Source organism: Epargyreus clarus, unplaced genomic scaffold (assembly GCF_041222505.1).
Source record: "Epargyreus clarus isolate Ecla_fem2 unplaced genomic scaffold, WU_Ecla_fem_2.2 ptg000033l, whole genome shotgun sequence".
In the NCBI taxonomy this organism is placed as follows: domain Eukaryota; kingdom Metazoa; phylum Arthropoda; class Insecta; order Lepidoptera; family Hesperiidae; genus Epargyreus; species Epargyreus clarus.
In genome coordinates this window covers 6,218,207-6,238,513 of record NW_027332238.1, presented here as the reverse complement: position 1 = coordinate 6,238,513, position 20,307 = coordinate 6,218,207, and the positions used below count along the sequence as shown (strand labels likewise).

The 20,307-nt window shown below is 35.8% G+C and overlaps 1 protein-coding gene across 3 annotated transcripts in view; it reads right to left on the bottom strand.

Moving 5' to 3' along the window:
* LOC140755657 (igLON family member 5) overlaps positions 1 to 20,307 on the bottom strand; it is a 118,940-nt gene that overhangs the window by 26,081 nt on the left and 72,552 nt on the right. For 2 of the 3 annotated variants that reach the window (XM_073090958.1, XM_073090960.1), the window contains exon 3: positions 17,076 to 17,128. The exons of the other annotated variant lie outside the window; for it this stretch is intronic. The gene's annotated coding sequence lies outside the window, so the exon portion shown is untranslated. The remainder of the gene's footprint in view (positions 1 to 17,075; positions 17,129 to 20,307) is intronic. 3 annotated transcript variants of the gene reach the window in all.

Genomic DNA, 20,307 nt, shown 5'->3' with positions numbered 1-20,307 from the left:
CCAGTTTTGACAATTGAAATTGTCACTGTCATCTATTTTCGTGTTCGAAAAATATTAAAAAAATGTAGCTTTTAGATCATTTACGAATGACACGATATTTCTCCGCACTTTTTCTTCGATTTTGTGTTTTTGCACCACTTAACTGCACATGTCGGCATTGTTCCATGACAGTCATTAAATGGCTGACAGAATTGTCAGCCTTTTAAGCCATTTAATGGCTTCCATCAATTACAAGGCGGTGAGATATCTATACTTATTTATGTCCGTAGGGTAAAGGGTGCAATGGAAACAAACATCGCGTGTCGTGAGAATCTCCCTAATTTAAGGGTCAAAGGGCATTTTGAGGGTGAAACTAATCCATTGGTCACATCAAACGTGGTTAGGAAAACTGTTAATTTGTTTGCACTTATTGATATTTGAAGGTTTCTTTTTGGTTCGACTCTGGCACCACCGTCACAGCTATTTCTGTTATAACAGCAGTGTTAAGCGCTGCTGTGTTCTGGTTTGAAGTGTGGCAAGGGAGACATACTGTTTTATAATTTAGAAGCTGACGAGCAACACTTATTGATATTTGAAGGTTCCTTTTTGGTTCGACTCTGGCACCACCGTCACACCTATTTCTGTTATAACAGCTAGCGCTGCTGTGTTCTGGTTTGAAGTGTGGTAAGGGAGACATCGTTTTTGACGTGACAACGTCTTATAGTTCGATGGAGCCGGCTGCACGCACCAAAAACATGACTCATGCGGCGTTACCTCGCTCTGAGGCGTTCCATTTAAGGCTTGAAGTACAAGCGAGGGCGCGGAACGAGCGACAAAAAGGCACAATCCTTTTGAAAAATGCAACCATTCCATCAGTATTTTCTGACGTTGTCACGTTCAACTATCGTCAGTAAACCGACTTTACTGACAACCGATTTTTTATAATTGAGAAGTAGCAGACGAGCATGCAGTCCACCTGATGGTAAGTGGCTACTGCCGCCCATGGAAATCAACCCCAGCTAAGATTACATTCCTACCTGAGGTCAGCCACAGATGCGCCTAAGCTGGAATGCCTCGGAAAAGTATATCTCCCTTACCACACTTCAAACCAGAACATATCAGCGTTTAAAACTGCTGTTATAACAGAAATAGGTGTGACCGTGGTGCCAGAGTCGAACCGTCGTTTTACCACTTATAACCTTCCTATTATAAAAAAACTTATTATTTAGAGGTACCAACACTATTATCAAGCTTAGGATTCTCCCATCCCTTAGTATGAGTTTTTACGTTTTTACAAAAATGACTGTTTTTGTATTTGTTTACGTATCTTCCATAAATCTCCAATCAGTTCTGGCACAGTCCGCTAGGGCGATTGGGAATGTATGGGTAAAAACGTAAACAAATACAAAAACAGTCATTTTTGTAAAAACGTAAAAAGACACACTAAGAGTACAGATAAGCTGTAATCAAATACAATATAGATAACTAAAGTTTAAAGTTACAATTTAAATAAGTTACAATTCTGACAATTGACCTCTTGTGATCAAAAAGATATGAACCCCTCACTGACACGTGCCCGCGTTATCTGTGTATGCCATATTGGATTTGGAAATTTGTATAAGTGTAAGTAAAATAGGGTTCCATATCCAAAGGGTAAGAACGGGACTACGAAAATATGTAGTCTGTTTAATGCATAGATTAGTAAAGATTACTCACTCCTAACAAAAAAATGTAACCAGTTTAGAGAATTGAAATAGTTGCGTAAAAAAGTTTTGCCACGTCTCCGTGCTAAAATGTCCCTAAAATATTTGAAATAATTATTTTTTTATCATGTAAATTACGCAATATTGGTTATTTGTTCGTAAATTTTCTCTAAAAATGTTTTTATTTGTCAAGAATTAAAAAAAAGAACTTACGAATAAGCCGTTTGTGGCTTCATTCAATTTCAAGGCGGCGAAGTATCTTTACTAATCTATGGTTTAATGTAACACTTTTTACCATTTTTACCACCCTTTTATTAGCTTGACCTGTATGTATGTATGTATGTATGTAACGGAATCTTTGAACTCGATTTTTACCCACTTTGAACAATCCGATTAACTTAAAATTTGAATTACAATTATCAAGAACCAATGACTATACACGATTTTAATAATTTTATCCCATTCTCCTCATCAGGATCATCAGGAATCAGGATTAACGATTCTCCATGTTCGATTTTAGCGTGGTTTTTATATCCATCTATTTTAATTATAATTATATTATTTTTAAATAATTTTAATTGAAATGCTCCAAAAAATATAACTAAAACCCTAAATAAATTGGATCATAATTGGTTTTGAGAAAATCGCGGACACACAAACTTACACACATACATAGGTAAAAGTCAAAATGGTTGGACTAGATTTTTACCCACTTTGAACGGTCCGTTTGATTCAAATTTTGATCAATTATCAAGAAAATAGTGATAATACATGATTTTCGAGGCGGTGTTTATGTGCCTTAGAAAAAGTTTTTAGTTTGATTAACTATAAAAGCGTGGTTTGTAGTTATTAATTAATTATTATTTAAAAATAAACTAATTAAACTTTTAAAAAAATATTTATGTGAATCATTTTAAAGTAAGTTCATCTAAACAGGTTATTCTCGCACTTTTGAGAACTAAACATTTTTTAAACTCTCAGGCAGGTTTTAAATTCCTTGTGGAATTTGCCTTCACCGTTATATCAAGTGACAATTATTTTCTAATATAAGTAAGTAATAATTTAAAAAATCAGAAGTACCTTTCTTTGAAGAAATCAGACTTGAACCTTGGTTCTCTGATTGGGAAACTGATCACTATCATTGCCTTTAATTGCCAAAAAAACAAAACAGAGTCTTCAATTTGCTGTTTTTAGCGCTGCATATACAACTTATTGAACTCTGTTTTTAACGTGTGATTTATTTAACAAATACAGTTTAAACATAATCTTCCCATGATAAAAAAGCTTGTACACATCCAAATGTAAATCCAACAGACAATTGAACCCTTAACCAGCGCGTATCAGTCACAGCACGTGACCGGCGCGTGCGCAACTAACAGGGTGATCATGGTAATGGTTTTGTAGGAAATGTAGGGTGGCCGCCATAAAATATGCGTTTTGTACAGTGTAATTTATTGTGTATATGTTTGATGTGATTATGCTTATATTTTCTGAATCATCATCAACTCATTACTGTCCACTGCTGGGCACGGGTCTCTCAGAATGAAGATTAGGCCATAGTCCACCGCGCTGGACAAGTGCGGATTGGTAGACTTACATACCTTTGAGATTTTTTTTATATATTTCTCAGGTATGGATGTTTCCTCACGATGTTTTCCTTCACCGTTTTAAGGAAGTGAGGATTAATTTATAATACGCGCATAATTTCGAAAAATCAGAGGTGGCCTGGGATTTGAACCTCAGACCCATCGATCGAGAGGCTGAATTTCTTAACCACTAGGCTCTCACTGCCTTCTTTCATTTTCTTAATAAATAATAATAAATAACTTTTAAACGCTTTTCTACGCTTTCTACACTCACAGCCCCACACTAGGATTCCCTGTGTCGTGGGTGCCATGGACACACACATAGACAAATACACAAACACCCAGACCCAGAAACAGAAATCTAAATTCATCATTTAGATATCTGTCTGGCCGGGGATCGAACCCGGGACCCTTTGCGCGTCAGACCGGTATGGTGGCCGCTCCGCCACGCGGGTTGTCAATTCTCTTTGTACTGATAAGCGAAAAAAAAATTTAACAAAAAAATAAAACCGACTTCTATGACACTACAAAGTAAAAAATATTTCAAATAATTATTGGTTTAGTACAAAATCCTGAAGTCGGCGCTCAAAACATTTCGATTGATAGCGTCGTAAACAAAAATATGTACTAAACGTTTATATACATAATCAGTAGGTCCGAGAATCGGCTACTATCTATTTTTCATACCCTTAAGTAATAAAGGTTGTTCACTCTTAACATTTGTATTTATATGGCAACAACGTTTGCCGGGTCAGCTAGTAGATTATAGATTAGTAAAGATTACTCACTCCTAACAAGAAAATGTACCCAGTTTTGAGAATTGAAATACGAGTAGTTAAATAAAAAAGTTTTGCCACGTCTCCGTGCTAAAATATCCCTAAAATATTTGAAATAATTATTTATTTATTAAGTAAATTACGCAGTATTACTTATTTATTCGTAAATTTTCTCTAAAAGTGTTTTTATTTGTCAAGAATTAAAAAAAAAAACTTACTAAAATAAGCCGTTTGTGGCTTCACTCAATTTCAAGGCGGCGAAGTATCTTTACTAATCTATGTAGTAGATAAATAACTTTTAAAATTGTATGTTGCTGAATCAAAAACAGAGTTTAGAAGGCGCCTTTAAAAATTACAAATAAAACAAATACGAAGATAATTAAAATGTTCCCACATTACCCTCCTAACCAGATCATAGCCAGGGTGTCCACCCCTACCATAAATCAATGGCATATCGTGTGACTCTCGAAGAATGGGACCAACATGTTTAATGGTAATTTTATGCACTTCAAACCTTTAGAAACATATAGTTTCCTGTAAAATGTTGTAAAGTGAGAATAAACATAATATTAGTTGTAATATAATACTGTGTTGCATCACTTACATCCCATTACTGTCCCACTGCTGGGCATGGGTCTTCAGAATGCAGATTAGGCCGTAGTCCACCGCGCTGGACAAGTGCGTATTGGTAGACTTCACATACCTTTGAGAACTTTTTTAAACTCTCAGGTATGCAGTATCTCACGTTTTTCCTTCACCGTTTAGCAAGTGATAATTAATTTCTAATACGCACATAAGTTAAAATCAGAGTTGCCTGGGATTTGAACCTCGGACCCCTCGATTGAGACGCTATCACTAGAAATAAATTCTAACATTTAAATTATTTAATTATATAGTTCTGGGGGTAATAATAATTAGTTCAACACCTCTTCTAACATAATGACTAATATACCGTGCTTAGGACCAATTAATTTAATTTTTATAACGACCAAACATTTAAATTAGGGCCATAATAAACAATAAATCACTTTATTGTTACCTTGTTAGGTATTATTTATAGGGTTCCGTACCTAAAGGGTAAAAACCGAACCCTGTTACTAAGTCTCCGCTGTCTGTACGTCTGTCACAGGGCTCTATCTCCTGAACCGTAAAAAGTAGACAGTTGAAATTTTACAGAGTATGTAGAACGGTGGCTATACCAACAAAATACTAAAAATGAAAAAGTAATGATGTATTTGGTTGTACAGAACCCTCCATGTGCGAGTTCTAGCTACACTTGGCCAATTTTATCTTATATATAAAATTCTCGTGTCACAATGTTAGTTACCGTACTCCTCCGAAACGGCTTTACCGATTTTCACCAAATTTTATATGCATATTCATACCCCTAAGTGATAAGGGTTGTTCATCCTTCACATTTTTTTATTTATTTTTATTTTATTTTATTTTATTTTATTTAGGAAAACTTACAGCTAGTACATAGTATAACATGAAATCGTAGTACAATAATGGCCATTTATAAGTTTCCACATATGGACTTAAATTAAATAATTTAAAAGAAAAAACAAGTCAGAAGACAACAAGTTAAAAAAAAAAAAAAGTGTAATCAAACAGAGTAGGTAAAGAAATTATTAGCTAGCTTAGATTTAAGTTGAGAATCGTTGGTATGGAAGAGGTCTAAGTCAACAGTACGAGCAATATCGTTAAATGATCTGCAAGATCGCGGAAAAAATGAGTTGCGTCGATATTTACGTTTTACAAGCGGGACTGACAGAAGAGGTAGTTTTCGAAAATTATGTAAAGGCACACGGAGTGTTAGTTTGCTTAACAGCTCAGGACAGTCAATTATGCCCCTAGCTATTTTAGATAGGAATGCTAAATCCGCAATAGACCGCCGCTCATATAAGGGAAGCATGTGGAATTTGATACACCGCAAGTTATAGGTCGATATATATTTTTTCGCTTTAAACTGCAGGAAGCGGAGGAAACGTTTTTGGACACGCTCAATTCTATCAATATATATATTATATTGAGGGTTCCAAATTTGTGAACAGTACTCCAAATGGCTACGAACAAAAGCACAGAAAAGAATTTTGAATGTCTTTAAATTTTTAAAATCGAACGAATTTCTTAATATAAATCCAAGAGCCTTATTAGCTTTTTTAATAATATTATCAATATGGGTGTCGAAGAGTAATTTACTATCAAATGTAACACCTAAGTCTGTAATAATATTTGTTCTATTAATAGATATATCGTGCAATGTGTAATTGTAAATGATAGGTTTAGGTTGACGTGTATATGAACAGACAAAACATTTGGATACGTTTAATGCAAGTTTATTGGTAATGCAATATGTCTCTAAGTTGCAGAGATCCTGCTGAAGAAGGAAACAACTTGTAATATTAGTGATGGGGTACAAGATCTTCATATCATCTGCGTACAAGATTATCTTGGAACTTTTAAAGCATGAGTTAATATCGTTAATAAATATTGTAAAAAGCAACGGACCCAACAGGGATCCTTGTGGAACACCTGACGGTATTAGTATAGGTGAGGATTTGTACCCGTTAAGAACCACAGTTTGGTTTCGGTTATTTATGTATGAAGTGAACCACCTAAACAAATCACCCCTTATACCCATTAGGAAAAGCTTCCGTAAAAGAATATTATGGTCTATTCTGTCAAAAGCCTTGCTATAATCTGTGTAGACTACATCAACTTGTGAAGGTAAAGACATATAACTTGATATAAAATCAGAGCAAACGGCAAGGTTAGATACGGTCGATCTATTTTTTAAGAAACCATGTTGTTGCTCAAGAAACGTATAACGAAGACAGGCATACATCTGACCATAGATAATCTTCTCGAGTAACTTTGCAAATAAGCAAAGTTTAGAAATAGGGCGATAATTTTGTACTTCATCTTTGGGACCTTTTTTATGTACTGGAGTAATGAAGGCACTTTTCCAAATATTAGGAACTACACCATCTGCCAGAGATCGACGAAACAGAATACTTAAGGGTGTGGTTAAGGGAACAGCGCAACGCGTGATAAATATAGCCGGGATGCCGTCGGGACCAGCAGATTTATTGAGATCCAGGGTCTTCAATAAATTGGATACTTCAGCTTCTCGGATCGACACAAAACTAAGATCAACGGAGGTTCCAGTATCATGCAGAGATTTAAAGTCACTTTCATGTGCATCAGTCGCACGTAAAAAGTTAGAATTAAAAAACTGATTGAACATTTCACAAATAACTTCACCCTTTGTAGATGTACGCCCTTCATATTTCATGCTTGCCGGATATGAGCTTGGTGCCTTCTTACTTTTTATGTAATTCCAAAAGGATTTAGGATGATATCTAATATTACGCTCAGCCCTGCTTATATAATTTTCATACAAAGTCCTTTCAAGAGCTTTGGCTCGATCACGCAATACAATAAATGAATTAAGATCTGAAAGATTACCGTATTTTTTATATTTTGAGTGATATTTATATTTTTCTTTAAGCACTTTTATAAGGGGAGTTTTATACCATGGAGGATATTTGGAAGAAGATTTTAATAATTTATTGGGAACGTACATATCCCGCAGAGTGTTTAACTTATCATAAAAGAAAGAAACAGCATTTTCTACCGAACCCCTTTCCAGACAACGTACCCAATCTATAGAATTCAGTTCATTACAAATGGATGTATAATCCGCCCGATGAAAAAGATATTTGATTCTGGGCTGCACGGGTAGCATATGTTGCTGGCTAACATTGATAGAGACACACAGTGCTGGATGATGTGGATCTTCTTCTACTAGGGGGTCGGGACACTTATGGACGGCAATATGTTTGCTAGAGAAGATAAGGTCTAACAATCTATTATTACAATTCTGGTGACTATTGTACTGTAATAAGGAGAGCATATTAAATGTATCAAAAAAGTCAGACTGAACGGAGGCCTGAATATTTGCAGCATAAAATGATTGGCCATCATCTGATAGTAGCCAACTTATATTTGGTTGATTGAAGTCACCAACTATCAAGAAATCTTCAGATAATTTATTCAACATAGTATCGTTTAATTTAGTATAAAAACTCTGCAATTGTGCAAGCAGTGTATTACCAAGATTTTGGTTGCATATATAAACGACACAAATGTTTAATTTGCAGGTAGTATTATGCGTACCATGGTGGAGAGTTATGGTGACCCAAATATCTTCGGCGGATGATCGCCATTCAATTCTTTCCTCCACTACGAGTTCGCGCCGCGCGGCTATAAGAACACCACCCCCCAAACACTGATTCATGCGCGCATAGTTTCGGTCGCGCCGCCAGACAACATACCTATCATCAAACAATTCCCTGTCGTTAAAATCATTGTTGAGCCATGTTTCAGTCAAGCAAATGATATCATAATTGTTCAACAAAACGTTTCTGTTAAATATTTGTGCCTTTGTTCGCAGACCACGGACATTTTGATAGAAAATATTAAACATGTATTATATTTATAACTGATCTATAATAACTATTACCTAATGTGTTTTAATAATACGTAAATAAACACCTATAATGACAACAAGTATGATCCGGATTGAAAATGTTAAATAAATTTATTCCGCAGCAAAATCGACAAAATGTAGGCAAGAATAATATGCAAAAAAAAAAAGCCTAGTTACGATCCATACCAACGAAATTCAACTCCAATGCTAAGGTATAACGTTTACAATAACAAACAAAATAAATAAAGAGAAACTCACTTAATGATTTATGAATACCAGACAATTTTAGCAAAATTGAGCCTAATTACAGTGTAATTAGTAAGATAGTAACAAAACAACTAAAAAAATAAAAATACAAAGAGATCAAGCGATAAGAGCACAAAGACTAATGCAATGTTTAAGCGTAAACAAGTGCGCTTCTCAAACTTAAAATTAAAACAAGTACACTTAATTAAATTGATTATTTGTTACGAACGGAGATACTGTTATTGTTATTATTTAGTAAACTATAGCCAAAAATAAGAATAAAGTTAAAAATAATAACAAATAAAGATAAAAAAGAAAAAAAATGCAATAATGAAGCACTGCTAAGCCTAACAAATCCGTTTTAAGTCCGATTCTGAGCTTATTGGGATCACTGGAGATGTATTATTTTTTCTAACTAATATTCTACAACTCTTGACCCAAACAAACTGAAAATTCCGTTCCTTCGCTAGCTCTTTCGCTCTATTGAGCAGAGTTTTGTTTTTAAACGTGAGGTGATCGTTTATGAAGATTCGCTTTTCTCCGCCCAACCCCAAGCTGGTGCCGGTCAATGATTTGAACCGTTTCGCCGCAACAACAAAATCGTCCTTAATATATCTATTGTGTAACGACACGATGATATTTTTCGCGTTATTGTCGCCTCGAGTGGGCACCCTCACAATATAGTTAATTTGCTCTTTTGCAATGGAGTAGTTAATGGTTTCTCCCAATTTCTGCACGATATTAAATAGATTTTCGTTAGATTTAAATGGAACACCTTTTATCTCAACGTTGTTTAATCGAGACCGCTGCTGATCCTCGTCAGTCTTTCTTTCTAATTCTTCCACGCGTTGTTGCAATGATGTAAGCTGCTCTTTCGTTGATTTAAGCGACTTGACTTCACCGTCTATCTTGGTTAGTCGCTCAGTTAAAGAGGACATAGATTGCTGCACCAATACTACGGAGGACTTTACTTCGGTGAGCTCAGATTTAATAGACTTTAAGTCTCTCACCTCCTCCTGGATGTTCCTGACGCTTTCCACCAACCCAGGCAAAGATGCTAGCTGCGCAGACATAAATTTTATTTCAGCTAGTATCCCTTCAAGCTCCAATGATTTTCCTGGCGTAGGACTCGAGTTCTTACACACGGAGCACTTCCATGTAAATTTTCTATCACCTAACTTGCGATAGCCGGCTTCCGTTATTCCCGCACATGGAAAGTCATACCTATTATGGCAGACTGAGCACTGAACGCCATCCAAAAAGTCTGTGTTGCACCTATTACATTTATACATCACGCAATGAGTACTAAGCGCGAACGAAATCGTAAGAAAGTTATTAGAAATAAGAACGTTGAGAACCACTTGTAGTTTGTAAGCAACAAATGTATGTGTCTAGTATAAACGACGTCTCATGACCGACTGTATATGGCAACACAACGTTTGCCGGGTCAGCCAGTATAATATGGAAGTAGCAGACGAGCATGCAGTCCACCTGATGGTAAGCCACTGTCATCCATCTATTTCTGTCTTAATAAAGTGTTAAGCGCTGCTGTGTTATGTTGTGTCTGAGGGAGACATATTTTCCGAATTAAAATATCCTACCCGAGGTCTGCTATAGATGCGCCATTACCCCTAAGGACTAAGCTGGAGCCTCGGAAAAGTATGTCTCCCTTACTACACTTCAAACCAGAACACAGCAGCGCAACACTGCTGTTATAACAGAAATAGGTGTGGCGGTGCCGCCGGAGTTGAACCACAAAGGGTTCTATAGTTCTATCACCTTCAAATTTGTTGTCTATTCTAGTCGTTAGTCTATTACTCAATAGCTCACACAGGTTTTAAACTAAAACCTAAACGTACATAGGATCCCGTAGGACTAGTCCAGGCTAGATGCGCTGTCAGATAGACAGTGACGTATGGCCAGGGGTGCAGCGATTAATTGCGGCCGGCTTTACCCCGATAACGTGTTTCGGTTAGTTAGTTAGTTACCTTATGTTAAAAACAAATGGATTAAAATAAATAAATTATAGTTTAAAAACTAAAAACCACGCTTTAAACAATATTTTTTTATTTAAAAAATCTTGTTTTTGTATATATGTGCATTTTGTAAATATTTTTATTAGTATATAAGTAGTTTAATTTACTTTAGTTAATTAATAATTATTTATTATTTTTTTGTATATTGTACTGTAAATAAATAATAATAATTCCAATTAAATTGCGACCGGAAAACAATATCTTTTTATATGTATTTCTTATATGCGTGTGTATGTCACTGAACTCCTCCTAAACGACTGGACTGATTTTGATGAAATTTGTTGTGTGTGTTCAAGGGGACTTGAGAATGGTTTAGATTCACAATTTAGTCCGTGGGAAAAGGTTTTTTTAATTAATGTTTAATTCGTAAGTAGTTATAGAATCGGAAACTATGCATTTGATCAAGTGATGATCTTTAGCAAAGTTGTTGTCCAAGAGCCCACGAGGGTTTGGGAGTTGGTAAGACCAATTTTTGACAGATGGCACCACTGTCATTCCAATGCAGGTACAAATTTTCCGTTTTATATATGTCATATTATTTCTTTAAAATGCGGGCGAAGCCGCGGGCTAGTGGTGCAAAAATATATGAATAAAATTATTGACAAGAATTAGTGATATATGTTCTAAAAGCGCTTGATATCAATTGACATGATTTTTTATTAATTTTAGACATGCATAAAACCGAGATCTAAATTCATCATTCAGATATGTCTGGCCGGGCATCGAACCCGGAACCCTTTGCGTCAGACCGGTATGGTGACCGCTCCGCCACGCGGGTCGTCATTTTGGTCTTATATAAAAACATTTATTACTTTTTGGGTTGACTAACTATAAACGCGTGGTTTTTAGTTTTTTAAACTATATATTTTTTAGGCAACAGCGATGGCGTTTCCATACATACATACTTACACACACACACACACACATACATACATGTATACTGCTTCAATTCGCTTCAAACCGCTTCAAACCGCTTCAATCAAGTGTTCTTGTTATTACACAGTTTGAAATGATGTGGCCCTTGTAGCCTATGATAGTCAATTTTGAAATACAAGGAGGAACGATGTAGCGTTTACGAAAATAAGGGTGTTTTAATAGAAGCCCTTTCATGTAGAAATAACATAAAATAATTATAGTTTAAAAACTAAAAACCACGCTAAAATCGCACATGGAAAATCGTTAATCCTGATTCCTGAGGATCCTGTTGAGGAGAATGGGATGAAATTATTAAAATCGTGTATTGTCATCGGTTCTTGATAATTGTTCAAAATTTTAAATTAATCGGACCGTTCAAAGTGGGTAAAAATCGAGTTCAAAGAGTCCGTTACATACATACATATAGGTCAAGCTGATAAAAGCGTGGTAATATTAATATGTTAGATGGTGAACCAAACTCTCACTCTCAGAGTAGTCATTTTTTTTATATTTTTTTTTATAATATAGAAGTAGCGGACGAGCATGCAGTCCACCTGACGATAAGTGGCTAACGCTGCCCATGGACATCTGTAATCAACCCCAGATAGGACTAGATATTCCTACCTGAGGTCGGCCACAGATGCACCGCTACCCCTGAGGACTAAGCTGGAACGCCTCGGAAAAGTATGTCTCCCTTACCACACTTCAAACCAGAACACAGCAGCGCCTAACACTGCTGTAATTAGGTAGAAATAGGTGTGGCGGTGGTGCCGCTGGAGTCAAACCACAAAGGATTCTACCACCTTAAAAGCCAGCCCTTAAATTTTAGCCACCTTAAAAGTCATGCCCAGCAGTGGGTAACTAACGTCGTCGAAACTAACATAACAATGAAAAGACACCAAATTTTGAAAACAAAGCAACAATTTCAAATAAGGTCATAATAAGGGCGAGTTACCCCGAATACTTCAAAAGTTCGCCATCTTACTCGTAGATTTATGGTATCAAAATTTGATGTTACGGAAATATTTTAAAGGAATTTAATTATGGCTATGTGTTATGTCCGAAGTCACTTCCGGTATTCGATAGATGGCGTTAGTTGTGTCTGAAATATGGTATTGAAGTTATCTTTTTTAGGGTTTCGTACCCAAAGGGTAAAAACGGAACCCTAATAAAATATAGGTTCTACCACCTATTTATTTTATTTCATCATCATCATCATCATCATCAACCCATTACTGTCCCACTGCTGGGCACGGGTCTCCTCTCAGAATGAGAAGGATTAGGCCATAGTTCACCGCGCTGGCCAAGTGCGTATTGGTAGACTTCACATACCTATGAGATTTTTTTTTTATAAATCTCTCAGGTATACAGGTTTCCTCACGATGTTTTCCTTCACCGTTTAGCAAGTGATAATTAATTTCTAATACACACATAACCTTGAAAAATCAGATAGCCTGGGATTTGAACCGAGAGGCCGAGTTTCTTAACCACTAGGCTATCACTGCTACTTATTTTATTTATTTGATAAGAAATATCTATCTTTAGGTGAAAATATGGATTGATTATTAATAAAGGGTGCAAGTATAACTAAGCGATAACTGCATTCATCTGCAAACTGTAAGTAAATTTTCCTGAATAGAGATGCCTGTAATAGGAAAATAAACTTTCATGGAACCGTATTCGGAACTAGATCAAATATTTATCTAAATTTAGTTTTGTATGAGAACCGTTCTAACTTTGGAGCGAGGTTTATATTGTATGAACTTGTATGTATTGTATGTACTTGTAACTGGTAAGTGAACTAACCACCTTCAAACCAGAACACAGCAGTTTAACACTGCTGTTATAACAGAAATAGGTGTGGCGGTAAAAGAACACGGCACAAAAGGGTTCTACCACTTTTTTTATAATATAAGAGTAGCAGACGAGCATGCAGTCCATCTAATGGTAAGTGCCTACTGCCGCCCATGGACATCTGTAATCAACCGCAGATAAGATTAGATTTCTACCTGAGATCGCCCACAAATACGCTGCTATCCCTGCAGACTAAGCTGCAAAATTCCGGATAAGTAGGTCTCCCCTATATTAGGCAAAAATAGTTATCGAACCAAAAACGGTGCTACCAGTTTTAAATTGGGAAAATTGTTTATTTGTACACTGTAATATCTTATAGAATCAATTGTAGGGACCAGGTTGTAGACCTAAGGACTCGACTCTTAGAGTCGAAAACCTTATCAAAAAACTTACTTAAATAATTTGTCCAAAACTTTACACTTTTTTTACCTTAAACTGTCAACAATATCACACAATTGTAAATCTTAAAATTACTTAAGTAATTATATTTTTTACGAAGGAATTTGTTTAAAAATTAAGCGGTTGTTTCCTAATTTAACCCTTAGAGTGAAAAACCTTAACAAAACACTTACCGAATTAATAAAATAATTTGTCCAAAACTTTACACTTTTTTCAATAATATCACACAACTGTAATTCTCAAATTTATTCTATTTTTTATTAAGCAATTTATTTACTTACCGAATTAATAAAATAATTTGTCCAAAACTTTACACTTCTTTCAATAATATCACACAACTGTAATTCTCAAATTAATTCTACTTTTTACGAAAGAAAATATTTAAAAGTTTAGCTCTTACTTTCTAAATTAAATGTAATTCACAAAATAATCACAATGTCATTAAATCACACAAAATAATCACAATTTCATTAAATCACACAAAATATAAATAAATGTCACGTTTATGTCATGTAATACACTTAATTTTAAAATATTTCTCACTTTAATGTTCTTTGTTGGTTTTTTAATTTAATTTAAATTTTAAGAGTTTTTTGGTGTAACATTTCTAAGTCAAGTTTTTTACGACGTGTCACGCACTAGTCATAAAAAAAGGAATTATTTGTCACGTTTTAAACAAAATATTTTTAGATATCACAAAATATTTAAACAAGAATCACACACCGTTTAATTAATGCTTTTTGATTGAAAAATTAATTGATCTATAAAAAGCCAATTATTCGATCCGACAATACTACCACACCCCGCGGTGGTCCGTATAATACTAACTTCCCCTATAGGGTGGATATTAGGGGTTGTTTCTAAGGGAAGTGTGTTCTTTGTTTTTTTGTTTGAAGCCCTTAATAAGGAGATTTTAATTATTTTTAGTACTTACTTTTGTTTTAACGTTTTGAGTGGTTTTAAATTTTGACTTTGGTAAACGCATGATCTTGTGGTTTTGTATAGGAGAAATTATTAAAAGAACAAATTAAGTTTTTAAAAATGTGTCGGCAATTTCAAATAACAGCCATTACAATTTTACTGTAAATAATTGCAGATAACGAGCATGTGAACATGGCTACTGCCCGTGGACATCTGTTATCAACCCCAGATAAGATTATATTCCTACCTGAGGTCGGCCACAGATGCTACCCCTGAGGACTATTTTTGCGACTAAACTGAAGTGCATCGGAAAAGTATTGATCTATTACCACAACCTTCAAATCAGAATCAACAGTGCTTAACACTGCTGTTATTAGATAGAAATAACTGTGGCGGTGGTGCCGCCGGAGTCGATCTAAATAGGGTCTACCTTCAAATCAATGACATTAGATCAATGCTTCAAATGTATTGTTCTGTATGGATTTGGTTACAGATGTCCATACGACAGTAACGTACAAGAACTTTAGCTATTTTATTCTTACAACATAATTTTATAGTTTAAAAAACTAAAAACCACGCTAAATTCGCACAAGAAAATCGTTATTTCTGACGATCCTGATGAGGAAAATGAGACAAAATTATTAAAATCGTGTACTATCATCGGTTTTTGATAACTTATAAAATTTTTGAATTAATCTGACCGTTCAGTGGGTAAAAATCGAGTTCAGATTCCGTTACATACCCAAATACATACAGGTGAAGCCAATAAAAGCGTGGTATAGTTATCGCCAAACTGCTAGTCCGCTCTGAAGTTGTTGCGAGCAGGTGTAGTCATACAATTTGCTGTGGCGATTCATTTCTATATTCAGAGAAGACTAGTAGTTGTACGCGGACTATAAAAAACTAACATTACATTTGTAATATCAGTAAGTAAAATACAAATAAAACAGTGAACGTCTTTATTTTCTATTTTCTTTCTCAATTTTCTCACCGCATGTTATTTGCCCCACCTTACACATACCTTAGGGATCGCTCCCGCCGCCATATTGGTTTCTCCTGTCAAATATTTTTCTGTTTGGTCACATGTCCATGGGACCGTCCGGTATTTTATTGTTTTTATATAAGTATTTATTTATTTTGAGAAACTAAGCAACAATACAGGGTGAATTTTTCAAATAGGCCTTCAGGGCCAAATCAGAAACAATAAGGATTAGCGAAAAATTCTGAAAGGAGTTAAGATTCTGATAAAAATTAAAACTGCATCATTACTTTTTAAAATATCTTTTTCCCTAGCCGGGAATCGAACGAGTTCATTTTGAAAAAAAAAATACACCTATATTATTCCACTATCTGATAGTGTCGCTTATAAGGATCAAATTCTGGGAATAATGTTATGTAACAAATTAAAGGAAAAATTTTTTTTTGAAGAAAATACATATTTTATACAGATAGATTGATTATTACTAACCAACAACAAGCAAGGGAAACCGCGCGATAATAATGGAAACACACCCCAAAGAATACCCCAAACTTTGAACCCCAATACTTCGTCCAACAATTTATTTCACTTTCAGCCATTATGGATTATGGGGTATTAATTATTAAAATTTATTTTCCAAAAATTACATTAATTCTTAGTCTCCTAGTCCTCAGAGATTTCAGATTATGATTTATAGTAGTATTTTTTACTGTCGAAGTCGATTTATTTGTAAGATGAAGCATAGGTATGCAGTCCACCTGATGGTAAGTCACTGTATGGACATCTGTAAACAACTCCATATAGCTATATTCTACCCGAAGCCTCTCATCATCATCATCAACCCATTACTGTCCCTCTGCTGGGCACGGGTCTCCTCTCATAATGAGAAAGATTAGGTCATAGTCCACCGCGCTGGACAAGTGCGTATTGGTAGACTTCACATACCTTTGAAAACTTTTTTTAAGATTTCTTCGGTATGCAGGTTTACTCACGATGTTTTCCTTCACTGTTTAATTAAGTGACAATTAATTTTTAATACGCACATAACTTAAATATCAGAGCACATAAAAATCAGAGCGTGCCTGGGTTTGAACCTCGGACCACTATACCAAGAGGTTTCTTAACAACTAGGTATCAGTACTTATTACAGAACAAAGAATCACAGATCACAGAAAATTAAACTTACTGCTTTTCTCAATCCAGATTGATAATTGCTTTCTTCAAATTCCGTTTAAAAATCTGTAACAAACAAGACATATCTGATTATCAATTATGTATATTTATATTTTTTAGGGTTTTGTACGCAAAGGGTAAAAACGGAACCCTATTACTAAGACTGCTGTCTGTCCGTCTATCACATAACTCTGTCTCCAGTACCCTTACCATGTGTTTTCAAAACATCCCACAATTTTACGTTACGTTTACTAAATCCATTATTCTGTTCTGTTTGCTTAGTAGACTAAGTAAACGTAACAATAAGTTTTTTTTTTATAATATAGGAGCAGCAGACGAGCATGCAGTCCACCTGATGGTAAGTGGCTACTGCCGCCCATGGACATTTGTGATCAACCCCAGATAGGATTAGATATTCCTACCTGAGGTCGGGCACAGATGCGCCGCTACCCCTGAGGACTAAGCTGGAACGCCTCGGAAAAGTATGTCTCCCTTACCACACCCTTCAAAACGGAACACAGCAGCGCCTAACACTGCTGTTATTAGGCAGAAATAGGTGTGCCGGTGGTGCCGCCGGAGTCGAACCACAAAGGGTTCTACCACCTTCAAAAGAAGGTGGAAGAAGGAGATGAAATCTTAAGAAGGATCAATGATAACTGCGTCGTTCTATATGACAAGTATGTTGATATAAATTATACAGAACAGGAGACTAATAACGCGATGTTGCTGGTCAAAACAGCTCCAAGGCATCTGGTTGGCCTGTTTCGGCCATCACATTCGCAGCTTTTGGACAAGGCGATGCTGACGTCATCTGGTGTGTCAGCTACTAATGCTGGATACCTTATGGGTCCAGATGGTATCTCGTATGGTGGGTAGTAAATACGAGCTGTGATCTTTGCGACTATGGTACCGTTGCAGACGCAAGTGGAAGGATCCAGGCCTATAAATAAATCAATATGTAGAATCAGGTCGCGTTCCGATCCGGTAGTAGTTTAAGAAAAATATTGTACCTGACAATTTGTAAGTGCCGTCGTTGGCCTATACAAAAAATAAAAAAATCATTTGGTCTAAGACCCCGATATAAGACGACCTTCACGGAGCTGGTTAATGGATGAAAAGTATTTTAAGTAGAATTATAATTAAATATGTCGATAATTTTATTGCAAATCGGTTGTCTAAAAAATTTCAGTCCAGAATATGATTTTTTTTATTTGATTTTTTTACCGTACTAAATCCTTCTCTCCCTGTGGCCATCCTTAGCGCTTGGTGGAGAACTCCGGGACCTTTGGCGGAATGCAACCGGAGTCCTCCACGTACGATATCAGCCTCTGCTCTGGGGAAGCAATTTACGCTCCTCCCGCCCATTTTATATTTACGACAGTATGCGACACAAAAATCTCTGTCCTTCCCGGGGTCGCTTGTTGGACGGTTCGAACTTCCACTCTTGCCGCCCGCAACTCTGGAAGCCCCCTTTTAGTCGCCTCTTACGACAGGCAGGGGATACCATAGCCCTATTCTTGTCCCGTGACTACAGGGACTGGTTAATAATTCAACGTGGTTTCCGAAGATTTGGAAACCTTTTTTGGAACCAAGTTAAAATGGGACTCCCCTACTTAGGTTTGCTTCTCAAACCTTAAAGAAATATCTCTGCAGCACACATCTATGTTCAAGCAGTCACAGAACGGCGGCACCCCTGAAGTGTAAGGGAAGATGATTGCAGGTGACCATCCTCCGAGGAAACATGGAAGATCACCATTCGTAAGAGAAAGTAGGGACGCAATAATAAATAACTTAATTTCAACCATTTTGATTTAAAAATGACTTAAAAGTGCTAATGTGATTGTGTTTTGACTTCTGACCTCAGAAATTTGATAACTAATGTATTGACAATTCATATTTAGGGTTCCATACTCAAGCGATTAAAAACGGAATCCTTACTAGGCAGGTACTTTAAATTTTTACAATGCTAAATTCATTATTTGTTACATACTACATTATTTATTATTAATACAAAAAATAAAGAAAACTTGGTGGTACGGAACTCTCCGTGTTCCGTGTTCGACTCGCACTTGACTAATTATTGTTCTTTTGAAGTCTACAAAATTATTTGCCAAGAAGTTAATTTCAACAAAAATATAATATTAATGTAATTGTAAGATTGATGTTTTTACATAAATAATTATAGTTTTAAATAAAAAACTACACTTTTATATTTAATCAAAGTAAACAGTAATAATTGTGGCAATCTAGCAATCTCGATAATAAACGCCATCTGGCGATTCAGCGGTGAACTTTGTAGATCGATAACAGCATTATTTGACTAATTATTTATGATTTAGTCCGCACCACATAACCGCGGCGCCACCTACCTCAAACACCGCCTCGAAAACGTTAATCCTGATGATCCTGATAAGGATAATGGGACAAAATTATTAAAATCGTGTATTGTCATCAGTTTTTCATAATTGTTCAAAATTTTGGATTAAACTGACCGTTCAAAGTGCGTAAAAATCGAGTTCAAAGATTCCGTTACATACATACATACTTAGATACATATAGGTTAAGATAATAAAAGCGTAGAAAAAATAGACAATGATTATAATAATAAAAACCCGACAGTCTTATTTTAAAGTAAAATAAGTAAACATTTAATAAACAAATAACTCGTCAAAATTTCGATATGTCTTATTGTCTTATTTTCAGCTTGTCAAACAGTAGCCGCATGCCCTCAAAATCCAGTCCTTTTCGTAGCCAAAACTTTAAGAAAACATAGTCGGACAAGCCAAATGTCCAGACCTGTCTTTCAAATCCTCAACTTTACAGAGCTCTTCTAACTCTTTGACAGATTTCGGCGCTTTTTTAACGAACAAATTCGCATGATTAGGCTCCTTTTCAGTGTACTTTTTTCCCGAATGCCTCTCGTATTGAACGAAGCAGTTATCATTGATTTTTCTAAATACAATCTGCTGGCGTTTCTCACCATCACACTCGCAGGTTTTCGACAAGGCGATACTGACGTCATCTGGTGTATTAGCGACTAATGTGGGAAACTTTAAGGGTACAACAGGTATGGCGAACGGTGATTCGTAGCCTCTAGCTGTGGTCACAGCAACGGTGATTCCATTGCAGATGCATGTAGAGGAATCCAGGTCTATAAAACAAATCAAATGGTACTTAGAACCTAACAGGACAAAAACGGAACCCTATTGCTAAGCCGTTGTCTATCCGCATGTCCGTTCTTCTAT